The sequence below is a fragment of the Arachis ipaensis genome, chromosome B3 (assembly GCF_059453495.1).
Source record: "Arachis ipaensis isolate K30076 ecotype BB chromosome B3, ASM5945349v1, whole genome shotgun sequence".
NCBI lineage: Eukaryota > Viridiplantae > Streptophyta > Magnoliopsida > Fabales > Fabaceae > Arachis > Arachis ipaensis.
In genome coordinates, this window is record NC_142438.1 from 22,866,854 (window position 1) to 22,886,628 (window position 19,775).

General features: G+C 35.6%; 1 non-coding gene and 1 pseudogene across 1 annotated transcript; both read left to right on the top strand.

Annotated features, from left to right (window-relative positions):
- Positions 1–3,591: 3,591 nt before the first annotated feature.
- Positions 3,592–6,097, top strand: LOC148570051 (protein FAR1-RELATED SEQUENCE 5-like; annotated as a pseudogene).
- A 12,054-nt stretch (positions 6,098–18,151) lies between these two features.
- LOC148570052 (small nucleolar RNA R71) lies at positions 18,152–18,259 on the top strand. The gene has a single exon (XR_015908681.1). It is a non-coding gene; the product is annotated as a small nucleolar RNA R71 (small nucleolar RNA).
- Positions 18,260–19,775: the final 1,516 nt, after the last annotated feature.

The window sequence follows — 19,775 nt, forward strand, 5'->3', positions numbered from 1 at the left end:
AAAAGAGGAGAGAATAAAGAGAATGATAGTTAATTCTATTATTGATTGTGTACATTAGAGAATATGAGAAGGACTATTTATAGCCAAGAGCCCAATTCTTAGCCAAGGGACCAACGCATCCACAATAAATATATTTATAACACTCCCTTTGGATGTCCCTAATAGTAATAGTAGACTAGTGCCTTATTAAAAAATCTTACTAAAAAAATATAGTGAAGGAGAAAGAGTACACTGTCCTATAATACGTTAGGTAGCTACCTTGTTAAAAATCTTACCAGAAAAAAATCTAAAGTAGGATAAAAACCATGGTTAAAGAAAGGAGTACAACCCGTATTACTCCCCCTCATAATTACATCACTTGATATCTCTTAGTTGGCGCATTCTTATCTTTTATACTAGTTTCTCAAATGTTGAAGTAGGTAGTGCTTTAGTGAACATATCTGCTAAATTATCATTGGAATGGATTCGTTGAACGTCTATATATCATCACTTTGTTGAAGATTATGAGAGTAGAAGAGCTTTGGTGAAATGTGCTTTATTCTATCTCCTTTGATGTATCCTTCTTTTAGTTGATGTATACAAGCAAAGTTATTTTCGTGTATGACTGTTGGCATTTTCTTCACAGGTAAGTTACATATATCTTGAACATGTTGGGTGACTGACCTAAGCCAAACACATTCTCGAGTTGCTTCATGAATTGCTAATATTTCTACATTATTTGAGGATGTTGCAACTATAATTTGTTTTGTTGAGCACCAAGATATAACTGTGCCACCACATGTAAATAGAGAACCTGTTTGTCATCTGCCTTTATATGGATCAGAAAGAAAACCTGCATCTGCATATCCAACAAATTAAAACGTTGATTCGTTGGAGTAAAATAAACCCTTATCAACAGATCCTTGAAGATATCTTAATATATGTTTGACACCATTCCAATGTCTTCTAGTTGAACAGGAGCTAAATCTCGATAACAAGTTTACTGAAAAAGCTATATCTGATTTTATATTGTTAACGAGATACATTAGCGCACCAATAGCACTAAGATAGGGTACTTCAGGACCAAGAGGCTCCTCATTATTTTCACATGGTCAAAATGGATCTTTATACACATCTAGTGATCTTACCACTATTGGAGTCCTCAATGGGTGTGCCTTGTCCATGTAAAATTTTTTCAAAAGTTTTTCAGTATAAGTTGACTAATTGATGAATATATCGTCCTTCAAGTGTTCAATTTGTAAACCAAGACAAAATTTTGTCTTACCAACATCTTCCATTTCAAATTCTCTTTTTAAATAATCTACAGTTTTGGAATCTCTTTAGGTGATCCAATGATGTTTAAATCATCAACATATACTGCAATAATAAAAAATTTGGATTTAGATTTTTTTAAGAATACACATGGACATATACGGTCATTTTTGTATCCATTTTTCAATAAGTATTCACTGAGACGTTTATACCACATAAGCCCAGATTGTTTTAATCCATACAAAGATTTTTCAAGTTTTACTAAACAAATCTCCAGAGAATTATTGTATACTTCAGGCACTTTGAGTCCTTCTGGGACTTTCATATAAATTTCTTTATCAATTAAGCCGTATAAATAGGCTGTAACAACATTCATTAGGCGCATGTCAAGCTTTAAATTCACAGCTAGACTAATCAGATATCTTAATGTTATTAAATCCACCAGAGAAAAATATGTTTCCACACAGTCAATACCAGGTTTTTGTGAGAACCCTTGTGCTACTAGTCGAGCTTTGTATCTTTTTATTTCATTTTCTCATTTTGTTTGTGTACAAAAATTCACTTGTATCTCACTGGCTCTATACCTTCAGGGGATTTGACTATAGGACTAAAAACTTCACGTTTTCTAAGTGAAGTTAATTCAGTGTGAATTGCATCTTTCTATTTTGACCAATCATCTCTTTGTCTGCATTCTTTGACAGATTTTGGTTCATGATCCTTATTTTGCTTTGCTATTTCTACAACAATATTATAAGCAAAAATGTTGTCGACAACAGTATTCTTTTGGTCCCATATTTTTTCGGTAGTGACATAACTTATCGAGATCTCTTCATTTTTAGGTACCTGAACCTCTTCAGATATTTCATCAATATTTATGTCTTCAGATCCCCTTTGAGTATTTTCCTCCATATTGTGACCATCATGATTGATTATCTCTCTTCTTTTTCGAGCATTTTTATCCTTAGAACCGATTGGTCTTCCACGCTTTAGGCGTTGATTGCTTTCATTTGCACTAACAATTTGACCTTCCAAAATATTTCTTTTTATTGGTGCATTTGCAGCTAGAATGTGAGATTTTTTTACTCTCTTTAGATCAATAAATGCATCTGGCAATTGGTTTGCAATATTTTGCATATGAATTAACCTTTGTACTTCTATTTCACATTGTCTAGTGCGATGATCTAAATATAATAACGACAATGTATTCCAAATAATTTTCTTTTCCAACTGCTTATTTTCTCTCCCTAATTTGAAAATTTTGTTTCATCAAGGTGGCAATCAAAAAATCTTGCCTTAAATAAATCACCCGTCATGGGTTCAAGATATTTTATAATTGACGGAGATTCATAACAAACATATATCCCCAATCTTCTTTGGAGTCCCATCTTTGTGCGTTGTGGTGGAGTAATTGGAAAATAAACCGTACATCCAAATATCTTACAATGAGAAATATTTGGCTCCTGACCGCAAGCCAGTTGTAAAAGGGAGGATTTTAGGTAACTTGTTGGTCTTGAGCATATAGGTGCTGCAGCATACAAAACAGCATGCCTCCATGTTAAAATGGACAGTTTAGTTCTCATAAGTAATGGTCTAATTATTAACTAGGCGTTTAATCAATGCTTCTGCTAGGTGGCATTTACGTTGGTCCATCATAATGTTTGTCTAACACAATTGTTTTTTTTTTTTTTTGCAAAAACATCCTTAGTCTATTATTGCAACATCAGTACTATATCTCTTATTTATTACAAGAATAACTCAGTATTAATCATTTACCATTATATCCCTATTTCTTTATTGGGCCAATTAAAATTATATTAATGACTAATTTAAATAACAAAACAACAGAAAATCTGAAACCTCTTAGGGTTCATATGGAGCACGCATCTAATAATGGAGGTAGAAATGGCAGTTCAGACGGTGGCACAAGAGAAGTGCGACTACCGGTAAGTCCTCTCTAATGCATGAATATTGTATTTTATCACATAGTTTCTTATTCCTTCCACATTAATGGTTCCCTGTTCATTTTTTCATAGATTTAAATCCGTTTCTTGTACATAGTTGTCGATATTTCTTGCTTGGACATTAATGTTTCTTCTTCCTTTTGTTTTTTTAATCGATATTGGGTTTGATAGCATAAGGGAGATTGTTTTCTACATGTTCAACGCTTTCTTCTATTTTACTTATTTTAGAATTTAATAAATAAAAAAATATAGAACCAGAACACTGCTATTATTTTCATGTTAGTGGTCTCTGCACTTTGATTTATTAGAATACTATTTATTTTATATTTTTCCGGTTGCAAATAAAATTGCTGAGTAGGATCTTGAAGTGAATGATAAAATGGAAGAAAGAGTATTCTTTGATGAGATGATAGAAAAGTCAGATGATACAGAGAAATTTCAAGGAATGTATCAAGATGAAATTGAGCAGGAAGCGGTGAATTCTGAGGATTTAGGGAAGCAAGAATTTCAAGCAATGTTTGATGGGAACGGTTTTTCACATGAGGTGGATGAATTATATTGAATATAAGATATTGAAAATATTGCCATGGTTGATTTTCTGAACATAGGTGCTCATGAGATGGAATGTTTTCATTTTCCTAATCTTCAGATAACATTTGATTTCTATAACCATTATACAAAATTTGTTGGTTTTGGTGCTAGAAAAAGTAAGACTTGGAAAAATAGCAAAGGAGAATATGTGAAGCAATTTTTTGTGTGCTCTCGTGAGGAATTTAGACCAGAGAAATATTATAATATAGAAAATAGAAAAAGGGAGCCAAAATCTGAGACTCGTTGTGGTTGCCTGGCTAGGTTTGTAGTTCGTTTTGTGGCTTACACTGGAAGATGGCATTTGGCTTTGTTTGTTGAATTGCACAATCATGATTGCCTTGATTCTATGTTAGTTGGTTTTCTTTCTACACATAGAAAAATGGCAGACAGGCATTAGCACATCCCATATATATGCTATGTTAGCTAATCAAGCAGGTGGTTATGAGAATGTTAATTATACCTTAAGGGATATGTATAATGAGATTGCTAGGCAAAGGCGTCATGTCCTAGGTGATGCTAGAGCGGCATTGCGATACCTCAAAAACTAGAAAGCTGAAGATACTTGCCTCTATTATGAGCACATAGTTGATGCTAAAGGGGGTATTGCGAGCTCTATTTTGGTGTGATGGATGAAGCTAATTAGATTATGAAGTATTTGGAGATGTGCTTGCCTTTGATGTGACATACAAGAAGAACAAGTACTTGTGTCCGGTAGTAGTGTTTTCCGGTGTGAATCATCACAACCAAACAATGGTATTTGGAAGTGCTCTAGTTACCAATGAGAGTAAGGAGGTCTACGTGTGGTTATTACAACAACTATTGGCAGCCATGAAGGGAAAAGCACCTGTATCTGTGATTACAGATGGTGCTCCATCAATGAGGTTTGCAATTGAGGCGGTATTCCCAAATGCCCATCATAGATTATGTGCTTGGCACCTCATTCGGAACGCCACAAGTAATGTTGGAAACCCAAAATTTACATCTATGTTTAAAAATTGATGCTAGGAGATTATGAGATTAGTGTGTTTGAGCAGAAGTAGTTTGGAATGGTTGAGGAGTTTGGTGTAGCTGAAAAGAATTGGATTATTGACATGTACGAGAAAAGCCATATGTGGGCCACTGCACATATTTGAGGCAAGTTTTTTGCGGGATTTAGGACAACTTCTCGATGTGAAGGTTTGCACTCTATTATTGCAAAATATGTTAAATCTCAATACAATTTGGTTGATTTCATAAAGCATTTTAAGCGGTGTCTTACCTACCTAAGATATAAGGAGGTTGAAGCTGACTATGTTTCCATATCTGGTCTTTCGGTACTTAAAACAGCATTAGAACCTCTGGAAAGGTCTGCATCAAATTTCTATACACGAGAGATAGTTTTTATATTTTGACCAATGCTTGTTAGGGCTGCAAGAATGAAGGTTGTGCAAGATGTGGCATTTGATTCATTTGTACTTTATACAATATCTAAATATGGAAGTCTAAATAGTTCATGAGAGGTGTCTGTGGATAATGAAATGATGAAATTTAATTGTTCATGCTTAAGGATGGATTCTTTTGGAATTCCGTGTGAGCATATAGTTTGTGTGCTAGTGTTTCTTAACATCCTTGAGCTGCCAAAGTCTCTTGTGTTGAAAAGGTGGTCGAAGAATGCCAAGACAAGCACTTTCGATTCAAGTGGCGTTACTTGGGAGTCTATAATATTGAGTCAATATGGATGCTTGATGGATTGGTGTCGGCAACTATCCTATGTCGCTAGTCGAAGGCAGGAGGGATTCAACCTTGTTCGAGACACTGTTATGAGCCTAATCGAAGATTTCGAGATTAAAGATGAACAAGAAAAGCAAGTTGGTGCTGAAGCTAATGATTCAGATGGTATTTTTCCTAAGAATCCACAAAATTGTAGGTCTAAGTGTCATCCAGGTGAAAAGGTAAAACGAAAACCACAATGATGTAGTATTTGTCGCATGGAAGGGCATAATAAAAAATCTTGTCCATTGGCAAAGGACATTCAGCAGACCAATGCAAGTTGTGCAACTTTTTGTGGCATAAATAGGAACCCTTTTGAGGAAGGTTTGGATGCAGATGCAGAAATGGTAATACTTGGTTTAATGATTTGCGTACCACATGTTAATTATATAATTTTCATTGATAAGAGTGGAGATTGATCAATATTTTGTTTGTAGGGATTTTGGGCATCTGATATTGAAGAAGATTATGAAGATCAAGAGTTTTGGGCAGGAGGTTCTGATGCAAGTGCCGACATGGAACTTAGTGAAGAGTTCTCATTATAATATTATATAAATTTTTATTATGTGCTAATTGAATAAATTTTTATAGTAACGTGATTTCTCCATTTGGTTAGGGTTAGATACTGGTGGCAGTGACCTCTCACCTTGGAGGCAAGGCACACCAGCCGATTGAGCAGGGAGTCGACGTGGAACAGAAAACAATGTGGCATCCCCTGTCTTTGTCATCTTAGCAACTTGCATATTAGGAAATGGGGAGGTGAGCAATTTTCCTCGAGTCAATGAGGATTCAACCTACGAAATAATGCAATGAGGTTTGAGGTTAAGCTGGCAAGTAAAAAAAAAAGACAAAGTTTTAATAACCAAGGTTCCATTACCTTAGTGGGCAATGTCCTACAGTAATTGCTGGCAAGGAAACCTGTAGACTTAGCCTTGGTTCTAAGTTGAGGGTTGACAATGGACTTTCCTTTAATGCTGTCAATTCGTGAAGATTATGATGCCTGAGACAACCCCGATTCATGCTTATCTGATATAGTGGCATCATCTTTGGCATCAGAGATATCAATGGTGACATCATTGTCGAGTTGTGCCGGGCTGCATCTCAACCTCTTTCTCAATAGTGGATCAGTGACTGGTGTCATCATTGGGTTCCTGTCTACACTTTGCTGAGTAAAATCAACATTGCTGACTGAATCTTTGGGAGGTAGGTTTGTGTTGTACTCATCATGGTCTTTGCACTTATCTTCATTATGGTACAGCTTAAACTCCATCACCTTGAGTGATCTCTCTATGTTGCCAGAAGCCTTGGTTAGTTCTTCCATAGACTTATTTAGCTCTCCTAGGTCCTTCACATCTCTCCTCAAGTCCTGTAAATAAACATCACCAAGGTCTATATTAATGGCTAATCAAGTAGGGAGTGGAGACTTATTTAAATGATTTTATTCCTTTGGATTATTGGATTAATATAATCTAATGGCTAACATACTTTAATTGCACGAAATAACTCATCTATAGAAACATTCTACAGTTGCGGCAATATCGGGTCTTGCGTAGGGGTTGCACTCGTTGCAACAAATTCCACACCATTTATACGCATAAAAGGGTCAGCTTCAAACCTGCAACCAAATATTAGCAACATTAACTGTTAATATACGTAAAATGAATATTGAAATTGATGAAAAGTAAATTTATTTACTTGGAATTTGAGACCGAATCAGGTGCAACTGCAGTGACATTCTCTGTAATGGCCATTGAAATTGTAAAACGTACTGCCGACAAGGTTAGGTAGGTTGACAACAAAAAGGGTTTATAACTGGCTGGCCGTTATGGATTTTATAAAGGAACAATTACAGGAAACAAATCAAGTGAAATTAATTGAGATATCGCGAGATTTTATCACTCATCAAAAATAGGAAAAGGAACGTGGTAATAAAGTCATCCAGTACACATTTAATTCAAAGTCAAATACAGAAACTTGCTATCACATTCATGAGCATTCAATTTTTGGAAATATCTGGATGTTACTCCAAATGTTAAGTTTTATATTTTAAATTTCAAATTTTAATATGTCAAATTTCAAAATTCAAATTTAGAAAACTGAAATAAAAAAATAGGGTAGTTACGGAAGTTGCAGTATAAATTTAACTCACATATATAAAAAAATATTTTACTTTAATCTCAAGTATAAATTCAACCACAACACACTAAATTTATGAATATTGTAACTTTTCTTTTTTACTTTAATCTCAAGTATAAATTCAACTCACATATATAAAAAATATTTTACTCTACTATAAAATATAAAACTATTTTAACACATTTATTCTAACGAGTTTGGCTAACTCATAAGTTTGATTTAATGGAACTGCATCCGTGAGCTCCTTTATTTGAACTAAACTCATTAATAGTTTAAGAAGTTGGATCCATATATTAGTGAGTGGAACTTGAATAAAGACGGATTTAACTGGTTGGCTCATAACTTGACTTAATGTATATATGCATGTATATTACTTATTTGAACTAATATATGCTATCTTCATCATATTTGAGCCATTTCCTAAGTTTAAACCAACTCTATATTTTTTTATAAGTTAAATTTAAAAATAATCAGGGATATTTCTAGGACTTTTCATGAAGACATGAATTAACTATTAAAATCAACCAAGTTACCATATAAGAGAACACCCTTCACTCATAAATAATGAGGTTTCATTATTCTCATTAATAAACTCTTTAAAAAGAACACTGACAATTTTTTTATTATACAAGCTGTTGGGAATAAGGAGTATGACCATAATCTAATCAATCATATGTCATATAATTTGCTATTGTTATTATATTAAAATGTTAATATAATAACGTCCTTGATTAAATTTAGAGATTTATCATTGTGATAGTGATCATAATATTAAGAGATAAATCTTTTATAATTTAATCTAAATTGTTCTTGGTTATAGGATTATTAAAAAGGACATTAATAATCCGGAAAGATCAATATATATATAATGGTCTTCATTAGATGAAGATTAATAGATCTCATTTATTAAATTATATATATAGATGGTGCATATAGAGATATGACCATTGAACTGACTCACTCTGAGAATTTCTAATGGTTATAATTACCGCATAGTTGTCAATAGGATATTCTCAAGATGAACATAGTAATAGAGTTTTCTTTGACCTGCGACTATCATAGTAATTAACAATGTATTTATTATACTTTGATTCCGGACACCTAATACCCTAGGGTGCTAGTTGAATGGATATTGGGTATGATTTAAATACTTGTAGAATTAATGATTAGTCAATAAGGAATCTGTCAACTCTCGGTAAAGAGTTTGAGCTCTATGATTATAATGACTGAGATGAATAAAACCTTGGCCAAGGGGATTGAATGAATGAAGAAATGAGTTTCTTAAGTCATTCACAGTTCATTATAATAATGGTAACAAGTTAGAGTTTGACAATTAAACCATACTCTAAAGGTTAACCAAGAGCTGGAAAGATGGAAGGAATTATACTTTGTTCTTCTAAGGTTCTTAGTAAAAATATATTACTTCAAACTATCGGGTCGTTGAGGAGTGTTGCTAGATGCAAACCTTGATTAGTAAATTTAGTATGACTATAATTTACTACCCGCTTAGTATTGAACCTATGGGGTCACACACTAACGAGTGTTCTAATCTTTGCTGTAGAATTATTTAATTATTATTTTGATTTGATCAAATAAATAATTATTTTAATTCAAATAAAATATTATTATATTCTTTGCTAGCACCAAGAATATAATAATAATATAATAATTAAAAGTATTAAATGAGATTTGAGAATAATTAGTTATTCTATTTCTGAATTTGAATTATAAATTTGGATGAGATCCAAATTGATTATGTTTTAAATTGTTATGATATGATTCATAAAATTTGAAGGATTCAGATTTGGAATTTAAAGATATGATTTAAATTTGAATTGAGAATCAAATTTAAAATCAGTAACAAATCTCATACTATATATATGTATGCCAAGAGTACAGGAAACACAGAAAAGAGAGAATAAAACATAAGGGTTTTATTCCTTTACCGCTACAGACATAAACGTATGTGAGCCTGATTATTGGAAAAGAATTTTATGGCGTGCAAAGAGTTGCAAGAGGTTTTTCAATTTAGATCAGATGTCCATTGGTCAAGGAGTTGACAGCAAAGGTTGGTCTCGGTGTGGATACGCATAGCGCCTTCGTACCATCGAAGGAGAAAGTGATTTTTACTAAAGCGTCTAAAGGTATTTAGATCTGATCTATATATTATTGGAATAAAGTTTAAACACAAAATAGATCTTTAAGGATTACTTTCTTTTCTTCCGCTGCGTGTTATGAACACATGGTAATCCTTCACAAGCACATGTTATATTTATCACAACTATCTCTAGAGGCATTCAAATTTTTAATACAAATTTTTTCACTCAATTCTAGTAAAACCAATTCTAGTAAAATCACTTTTTCTTTATTGTTGTCCTAACCATAGTGCTAACATTATTTTCTATGTGATATGAGCATATTTTGAGCTATAAATAGTCTTCCTAGGATTCTATTTGCTTTATTTTTTCCATTAGTTTCACAATCATTTTCTCCGTAAGCATAAAAACAAAATAAATGAGTGAATACAAGCTATTCGATGTATAAAACAGGACAATATATGCCATACTTGAGATTAAACTGAGTAAAAATTGACATCATACTAAATGATCTATATATTTACCCCTGTTAAATAAGTTCAATTATTATCATTAAGTAACTCTTTTTAAAGAGTTATGAGTATTCTCATGAATGTATTTTTAATACCAATTAACTATTAAAAAAATTCATCAACAATCCTTCACTCACTCCCTCTAATTAACAAAGTTCAATTATGTCCTGCTCAACCATAAGTTTCAACAAATATATTGCATTAAGAAAAATGCAATATTATTTACTGACCTTTCTTGTTCCATGGCTAGATTTATTCTATTAGCTTATAGTTGGTCTCATGCATGTCTTTTCATTGATCTTTTGTGTGGCATACCATCAATTTCAAACTTCTAAGCATATTATGAACCCAAACAGGCACAGCTATAGATCTATTGATGAAGAAGGTTCAAAAATTAAAGAAATTACAATAAAATATTTTTTTATGTTATTCTAAAAAATGAAAATAAAAATAAAAACGTTATAAGGAAAAAAGAAAAAGAAAAAATGAAAACCTTAGTTGGGGAAGTGAAGAACGACTCTGATGCTTGAGAAATGGCTGGAAGTCGTGGGTCTCCTTTGAGGCCATTCTCTTCAGCAAACATTTTTTTCCTTTTTTTTTCTTTTGTTTCTTCTTTTTTGATTTTTCTGTCTCAAGTGTGAAATGTGTGTCTCTATGTATGTATGTGTGGTAGCTTCGATGAAAAAGACCTCCTCCTCGGAAAACACCACACGACGTCGATGACCATACAGACGACAAGAACATCACAAATTTTAGTGGCGAGGTGAGCAGGGGTGCGGAATAATCTCGATCCAGGCTCTGATAGTTGCATGCGTTCATGGGTAGTCTCCATCCAGACTCTAGTAGTTGCTGTTAGTGCCGGAGTTCATTGCAGTGGTGAAGAAGAAAAAGAAGAAGAAGAAGATTAGAAGAAGAAGAGACCCCATCTGCAAAACAAATAATAAGAGGAAGATGAAGAGAATTATTTGTAAAAACATTAAATATTAGGGAGTATTTAATAAAATTAAACATATAAATTTGTATTTAATCTACACCCGTTAGATATAATATTAAAATGATCTAACAGTTTAAATTAAAAATTAGACTAAGGGACTAACGTTAGTCCTAAAGATAGTTGGGACTAACAAATCAGCCACCCTTCTGCTAGACCATTCTGAGTGTGCACATGAGAAACAGGCTCTTCTATAGTAATTTCAGTTGACACACAATAATCATTAAATGATTGTGATCTAAATTCAACAGCATTATCAAAGCGTATTGCCTTTATAACTGGTGCGCAGAAATTGTGATTACACTTTGATTATGTAAAATTCATCGCTCTTTCTTTCCCTGGTAATGGCGCCAAAAACATGATGCCAATACCATGGTTCACAACTTCGCACAACTAACCAGCAAGTGCACTGGGTCGTCCAAGTAATACCTTACGTGAGTAAGGGTCGAATCCCACGGAGATTGTTGGTATGAAGCAAGCTATGGTCACCTTGTAAATCTCAGTCAGGCAGATATAAATTGATAATGGTGTTTTCGAATAATAATTAAATAAACATAGAATAAAGGATAGAAATACTTATATAAATCATCGGTGAGAATTTTAGATAAATGAATAGAGATGCTTTCGTTCCTCTGAATCTCTGCTTTCCTGCTATCTTCATCCAATCAGTCTTACTCCTTTCCATGGCTGGCTTTATGTGATGCATCACCATTGTCAATGGCTACTTTCGGTCTTCTCTCGGGAAAATGATCCAAATGCCCTGTCACGGCACGGCTAATCGTCTGGAGGCATCACCCTTGTCAATGGTTTACATCCTATCCTCTCAGTGAAAATAATCAACGCACCCTGTCACGGCACGGCTATTCATCTGTCGGTTCTCGATCATGCTGGAATAGGATTTACTATCCTTTTGCGTCTGTCACTACGCCCAGCAATCGCGAGTTTGAAGCTCGTCACAGTCATTCAATCATTGAATCCTACTCGGAATACCACAGACAAGGTTTAGACTTTCCAGATTCTCTTGAATGCCGCCATCATTCTAGCTTACACCATGAAGATTCTGATTAAGAGATCTAAGAGATACTCATTCAATCTAATGTAGAATGGAAGTGGTTGTCAGGCATGCGTTCATAGGGAATGATGATGATTGTCACGTTCATCACATTCAGATTGAAGTGCGAATGAATATCTTAGAAGCAAAATAAGATGAGTTGAATAGAAAACAGTAGTACTTTGCATTAATCTTTGAGGAACAGCAGAGCTCCACACCTTAATCTATGGAGTGTAGAAACTCTACCGTTAAAAATACATAAGTGAAAGGTCTAGGCATGGCCGAATGGCCAGCCCCTCTGATCTAAGAACCAGGCGTCCAAAGATGATCCAAAGATGTCTAATACAATAGTAAAAAGTCCTATTTATAACAAACTAGCTACTAGGGTTTACAGAAATAAGTAATTGATGCATAAATCCACTTCCGGGGCCCACTTGGTGTGTGCTTGGGCTGAGCTTGAGTGTTGCACGTGTAGAGGTCCTTCTTGGAGTTGAACGCCAGCATTTGTGCCAGTTTGGGCGTTCAACTCTGGTTTTGGATCCTTTTCTGGCGCTGGACGCCAGAATTGGACAGAGAGCTGGCGTTGAATGCCAGAATTGGACTATTATATATTGCTGGAAAGCCCTAGATGTCTACTTTCCAACGCAATTGGAAGCGCGCCATTTTGAGTTCTGTAGCTCCAGAAAATCCATTTTGAGTGCAGGGAGGTCAGAATCCAACAGCATCAGCAGTCCTTCTTCAACCTCTGAATCTGATTTTTGCTCAAGTCCCTCAATTTCAACCAGAAAATACCTGAAATCACAGAAAAACACACAAACTCATAGTAAAGTCCAGAAATGTGAATTTAACATAAAAACTAATGAAAACATCCCTAAAAGTAACTAGATTCTCCTAAAAACATACTAAAAACAATGCCAAAAAGCGTATAAATTATCCGCTCATCACAACACCAAACTTAAATTGTTGCTTGTCCCCAAGCAACTGAAAATCAAATAGGATAAAAAAAAGAGAATATACTATAAATTTCAAACTATCAATGAAACATAGCTTCAATCAGATGAGCAGGACTTATAGCTTTTTGCCTCTTGAATAGTTTTGGCATCTCACTTTATCCATTGAGGTTCAGAATGATTGGCTTCTATAGGAACTCAGAGTTTAGATAGTGTTATTGACTCTCCTAGTTCAGTATGATGATTCTTGAACACAGCTATTTTATGAGTCTTGGCCGTGGCCCTAAGCACTTTGTTTTCCAGTATTACCACCGGATACATAAATGCCACAGACACATAATTGGGTGAACCTTTTCAGATTGTGACTCAGCTTTGCTAAAGTCCCCAATTAGAGGTGTCCAGGGTTCTTAAGCACACTCTTTTTTTTTTTTTTTGCTTTGGACCTTGACTTTAACCGCTCAGTCTCAAGTTTTCACTTGACACCTACACGCCACAAGCACATGGTTAGGGACAGCTTGGTTTAGCCGCTTAGGCCAGGATTTTATTCCTGTAGGCCCTCCTATCCACTGATGCTCAAAGCCTTGGGATCCTTTTTATTTGCCCTTGCCTTTTGGTTTTAAGGGTTATTGGCTTTTTGCTCTTGCCTCTTGATTTTAAGAGCTTTTGGCTTTTTCTACTTGCTTTTTCTTTCTATTTTTTTTCTGCAAGCTTTGTTCTTTGCTGCTTTTTCTTGCTTCAAGAATCATTTTTATGATTTTTCAGATTATCAAATAACATGTCTCCTTGTCATCATTCTTTCAAGAGCCAACATATTTAACATTCTTAAACAACAACTTCAAAAGACATATGCACTGTTCAAGCATACATTCAGAAAATAAGAAGCATTGTCACCACATCAATATAATTAAACTAAGTTTAAGGATAAATTCGAAACTCATGTACTTCTTGTTCTTTTGAATTAAAATATTTTTCATTTAAGAGAGGTGATGGATTCATAGGACATTCATAACTTTAAGACAAAGTTACTAACTACTAATGATCATGTAATGAAGACACAAACATAGATAACACTTAACATAGAGAAAACGAAAAACAGAAGAAATAAGAACAAGGAATGAATCCACCTTAGTGATGGTGGCGTTTCCTTCTTGAGAAACCAATGATGTCCTTGAGCTCTTCTATGTCTCTTCCTTGTCTTTGTTGCTCCTCCCTCATTGCTTTTTGATCTTCTCTTATTTCATGAACGATGATGGAGTGCTCTTGATGTTCCACCCTTAGTTGTCCCATATTAGAACTCAATTCTCCTAGGGAGGTATTGATTTGCTCCCAATAGTTTTGTGGAGGAAAGTGCATTTGAGGCATCTCCGGGATCTCATGGTAATGAGCTTCATACGCCTCTTGAGCTCCATGAATGGGCTCTCTTGCTTGCTCCATCTTTTTCTTAGTGATGGGCTTGTCCTCTTTAATGAGGATATCTCCCTCTATGTCAATCCCAGCCGAATTGCATAGGTGGCAAATGAGGTGAGGAAAGGCTAACCTTGCCATAGTGGAGGACTTGTCAGCCACCTTGTAGAGTTCTTGAGGTATAATCTCATGAACTTCCACCTCTTCTCCAATCATGATGCTATGGATCATGATGGCCCGGTCTATAGTAACTTTAGACCGGTTGCTAGTGGGAATGATTGAGCATTGAATGAACTCCAACCATCCTCTAGCTACATGCTTGAGGTCCAATCTTCTTAGTTGAACCGGCTTGCCTTTGGAGTCAATCTTCCATTGAGCTCCTTCTACACATATGTCCATAAGGACTTGGTCCAACCTTTGATCAAAGTTGACTCTCCTTGTGTAGGGGCATGCGTTCTCTTCCATGTTTGGCAAGTTGAACGCCAACTTCACATTTTCCGGACTAAAATCTAAGTATTTCCCCCGAACCATTGTAACATAGTTCTTTGGATCCGGGTTCTTACTTTGATCATGGTTCTTGGTGATCCATGCATTAGTATAGAACTCTTGAACCATTAGGATGCCGACTTGTTGGATGGGATTTGTTAGAACTTCCCAACCTCTTCTTTGAATTTCATGTCGGATCTCCGGATACTCATTTCTTTTAAGTTTGAAAGGGACCTCAGGGATCACCTTCTTCTTGGCCACAACATCATAGAAGTGGTCTTGATGGGCTTTGGAGATGAACCTTTCCATCTCCCATGACTCAGAGGTGGAAGCTTTTGTCTTCCCTTTTCCTTTTCTAGAGGATTCTCCGGTCTTAGGTGCCATCAATGGTAATGGAAAAACAAAAAGCTTATGCTTTTACCACACCAAGAGAAGAAAGAATAGAAGAAGAAGAAGAAGAAATGGAGGAGAGGGAGAAGGGTTGTGTTTCGGCCAAGAAGAGAAGAGAGGGTTGTGTTGTGTGAAAATGAGGAAGAATGGAAGGCTTTATATAGGGAAGGGAGGGGGGTTAAGGTTCGGCCATTTAGGGTGGGTTTGGGTGGGAAATTGATTTTGAATTTTGAAGGTAGGTGGAGTTTATGAGGTAGGTTTATGGGGAAGAGTGGATGGATGTGAGTGGTGAAGAGGTGATGGGGAAGAGAGATTGAGGTAATTGGTGAAGGGTTTTGGGGGAGAATGTTTATGGGATTGTGTGAAAGAGGGGTGAGAAGAAGTGAGTGAAGGTAGGTGGGGATCCTGTGGGGTCCACAGATCCTGAGGTGATCCTGTGGGGTCCACAGATCCTGAGGTGTTCAAGGATTTACAACCTTGCACCAAATTAGGCATGTAAAATGCCCTTGCACACAATTCTGGGCGTTCAGCGTCAGGTTGGTGCCCATTTTGGGCGTTCAACGCCCATTTGTTGGCCATTTCTGGCGTTGAACGCCAGAACCATGCCTGTTCTGGGTGTTCAGCACCCAGACACTACCCATTTTGGGCGTTCAGCGCCAGAACCATGCTCTGTTCTGGCGTTGAACGCCAGACAGATGCTCCTCCAGGGTGTGATTTTTCTTCTGCTGTTTTTGATTCCGTTTTTGATTTTTTTGTTTATTTTGTGACTCCACATGATCATGAACCTATAAAGACATATAACTAAGAAAAATATAGTTAGATAAATAAAAATTGGGTTGCCTCCCAACAAGCGCTTCTTTAATGTCAATAGCTTGACAGTGGGCTCTCATGGAGCCTCACAGATGTTCAGAGCATTGTTGAGACTCCCCCAACACCAAACTTAGAGTTTGGATATGGGAGTTCAACACCAAACTTAGAGTTTGGTTGTGGCCTCCCAACACCAAACTTAGAGTCTGACTGTGGGGGCTTTAGTTGACTCTGCTTTGAGAGAAGCTTTTTCTGCTTCCTCTCCATGAATGCAGAGAGAGATCCTTGAGTTGTAAACACAAGGTTGTCCTTATTTAATTGAAGGATCAATTCTCCTCTGTCCACATCAATCACAGCTCTTGCTGTGGCTAGGAAAGGTCTTCCTAGAATGATGGATTCATCCTCTTCCTTTCCAGTATCCAGGACTATGAAATCAGCAGGGATGTAAAGGCCTTCAACCTTTACTAACACGTCCTCTACTTGTCCATAAGCCTGTTTTCTTGAATTATCTGTCATCTCTAATAAGATTTTAGCAGCTTGTACCCCATAGATTCCCAATTTCTCTATTACAGAGAGGGGCATGAGGTTTATTCCTGAACCAAGGTCACACAGAGCCTTAAAGATCATGGTGCCTATGGTACAAGGTATTATGAACTTTTCAGGATCCTGTCTCTTCTGAGGCAATGTCAGTTGATCCAGATCACTTAGTTCATTGGTGAACAAGGGAGGTTCATTTTCCCAAGTCTCAATACCAAATAATTTGGCATTCAGCTTCATGATTGTACCAAGGAACTTGGCAGCTTGCTCTTCAGTAACATCCTCATTTTTTTCAGAAGAGGAATACTCATCAGAGCTCATGAATGGCATAAGGAGGTTCAATGGAATCTCTATGGTCTCTATATGAGCCTCAGATTCCTTTGGTTCCTTAGAGGGTAACTCCTTATTAATCACTGGGCGTCCCAGGAGGTCTTCCTCCTTGGGATTCACGTCCTCTCCTTCCTTCACAGGTTCGGCCATGGTGCTTATGTCAATGGCCTTGCACTCTCCTTTTGGATTCTCTTCTGTATTGCTTGGGAGAGTACTAGGAGGGATTTCAGTGATCCTTTTACTCAGCTGGCCCACTTGTGCTTCCAAATTTCTAATGGAAGACCTTGTTTCATTCATGAAACTTGCAGTGGCCTTGGATAGATCAGAGACTAAGTTTGCTAAATTAGAGGTACTTTGTTCAGAGTTCTCTGTCTGTTGCTGAGTGGATGATGGAAAAGGCTTGTTATTGCTAAACCTGTTTCTTCCACCATTATTAAAGCCTTGTTGAGGCCTTTGATCTTTCCATGAGAGATTTGGATGATTTCTCCATGATGGATTATAGGTGTTTCCATATGGTTCACCCATGTAATTTACCTCTGCTATTGTAGGGTTCTCAGGATCATAAGCTTCTTCTTCATAAGAAGCCTCTTGAGTACTGTTGGATGCAGCTTGCATTCCATTCAGACTCTGAGAAATCATATTGACTTGCTGAGTCAATATTTTATTCTGAGCCAATATGGCATTCAGAGTATCAATTTCAAGAACTCCCTTCTTCATAGGCATCCCATTACTCACAGGATTCCTCTCAGAAGTGTACATAAACTGGTTATTAGCAACCATGTCAATGAGTTCTTGAGCTTCTGCAGGCGTTTTCTTTAGGTGAATGGATCCACCTGCAGAAGTATCCAATGACATCTTTGATAGCTCAGATAAACCATCATAGAATATATCCAGGATGGTCCATTCTGAAAGCATGTCAGAAGGACACTTTTTGGTCAGCTGCTTGTATCTTTCCCAAGCTTCATAGAGGGATTCACCTTCTTTCTGTCTGAAGGTTTGAACATCCACTCTAAGCTTGCTCAGCTTTTGAGGAGGAAAGAACTTGGCTAAGAAAGCCGTGACCAGCTTATCCCAAGAGTTCAGGCTATCTCTGGGTTGAGAGTCCAACCACACCCTAGCTCTGTCTCTTACAGCAAAAGGGAAAAGCATGAGCCTGTAGACTTCAGGATCTACTCCATTAGTCTTAACAGTATCACAGATCTGCAAGAACTCAGTTAAGAACTGAAAAGGATCTTCAGATAGAAGTCCATGAAACTTGCAGTTCTGCTGCATCAGAGAAACTAGCTGAGGTTTTAGCTCAAAATTGTTTGCTCCAATGGCCGGAATTGAGATGCTTCTTCCATGTAAATTGGAATTTGGTGCAGTAAAGTCACCAAGCATTCTCCTTGCATTATTGTTGTTGGGTTCGGCTGCCATCTCCTTTACTTGTTCGAAATTTTCAATAAGGTTGTCTCTGGTTTGTTGTAATTTAGCTTCTCTTAGTTTCCTCTTCAGAGTCCTTTCAGGTTCTGGATCAGCTTCAACAAGAATGCCTTTTTCTTTGTCCCTGCTCATAAGAAAGAGAAGAGAAAAAGAAAAGAAGAGGAATCCTTTATGTAACAGTATAGAGGTTCCTTATTGTTAGTAGAAGAAGAAAAGAAGAAAAAAATTCGAACACAGATAGAAGAGGGGGTTCGAATTTGGTGAATGATGTGAGGAAGAGATGTTAGTAGATGAATAAATAAATAGAATAAGATGAGAGAGGGAGAGGATTTTCGAAAATAATTTTTGAAAAAGGTTAGTAATTTTTTTTTTGAAAAGTTTAAAATCAAAAGTTAAAATAATTAATTAATTAAAAAGAATTTTTGAAAAAGAGGGAGATATTTTCGAAAATTAGAGAGAGAGAGTTAGTTAGGTGGTTTTGAAAAAGATAAGAAACAAACAAAAGTTAGTTAGTTAGTTGAAACAAATTTTGAAAAGATAAGAAGTTAGGAAGTTAGAAAAGATATTTTGAAATCAAATTTTTGAAAAAGATAAGATAAGAAGATATTTTTGAAAAGATATGATTGAAATTAGTTTTTGAAAAAGATTTGATTTTTAAAATCACAATTAATGACTTGATTCACAAGAAATCACAAGATATGATTCTATAACTTAAAGTTTGAATCTTTCTTAACAAGTAAGTAACAAACTTGAAATTTTTGAATCAAAATATTAATTGTTATTGTTATTTTCGAAAATTTGATATAAAAATAAGAAAAATATTTTTGAAAAATATTTTTGAAATTTTCGAAAATAACTAAGACATTTGAAAAAGATTTTGAAAATTTTGATTTGACTCATGAAAACAACTAGATTTTTTTTTTAAAAATTTTGAAAAAGTCAAATCTCATTTTCGAATTTATAAGAGAGAAAAAGGGAAATATATTTTTTTTTATTTTTGAATTTTTATGATGAGAAAGAAAAACAAGAAAAATGATGCAATGCATGAAAGTTATGGATCAAAACAATGAATGCATGCAAGAATGGCATGAATGTCAAGATGAACACCAAG